Raw genomic sequence first — 610 nt, 5'->3', positions numbered from 1 at the left:
CCTGGGTTCACCTGTATGTTAACATTACTTTTCATAGTTATAAAACTACATAACTAAATTACAATGATTTGTGCATGGGCATATTTACTTGTTATTCCTGAAGTTAAATTGTCAGAGCCACCAATGCCTCTTTAAAGCCACCAAAAATTTGTATACACACACCCACCCCTTGGCCTGGTCTGAATCTCCCCACCCAAAAAAAAAAAATCCATGGAGGCATCATAGCAAAGTTGACTTGGTGGCCAATAGAATGTAGTAAGAAGTGTGACTATACCAGGAGTTCTCAGAGTGGCGGTCTGGACCCCTCCGGGGGTTGTGAGGTTATTTCATGGGGGGGTCGTGAGCTGTCAACCTCCACCCCAAACCCCGCTTTGCCCCCAGCATTTATAATGGTGTTAAATATATCAAAAGTGTTTTTAATTCATAAGGGGGGTTGCACTCAGGCTTACTGTGTGGAAGGGATCACCAGTAAAAAAGGTTTGAGAGCCACTGGACTATACTGTGTATAGATCACAGGATTTGCTACATCGATATCTACGTAGCAGCTCTCTGGAAATTTTGACTCCTTTTGAGTGCAGTTGTTATACACAACTCAGTTGCACCCAGTGTA

The sequence above is a fragment of the Mauremys reevesii genome, linkage group 7, assembly GCF_016161935.1.
Source record: "Mauremys reevesii isolate NIE-2019 linkage group 7, ASM1616193v1, whole genome shotgun sequence".
Taxonomy (NCBI): Eukaryota; Metazoa; Chordata; order Testudines; family Geoemydidae; genus Mauremys; species Mauremys reevesii.
The sequence above is the reverse complement of the archived record's forward strand: the minus strand, read 5'-3'. Positions refer to the sequence as shown.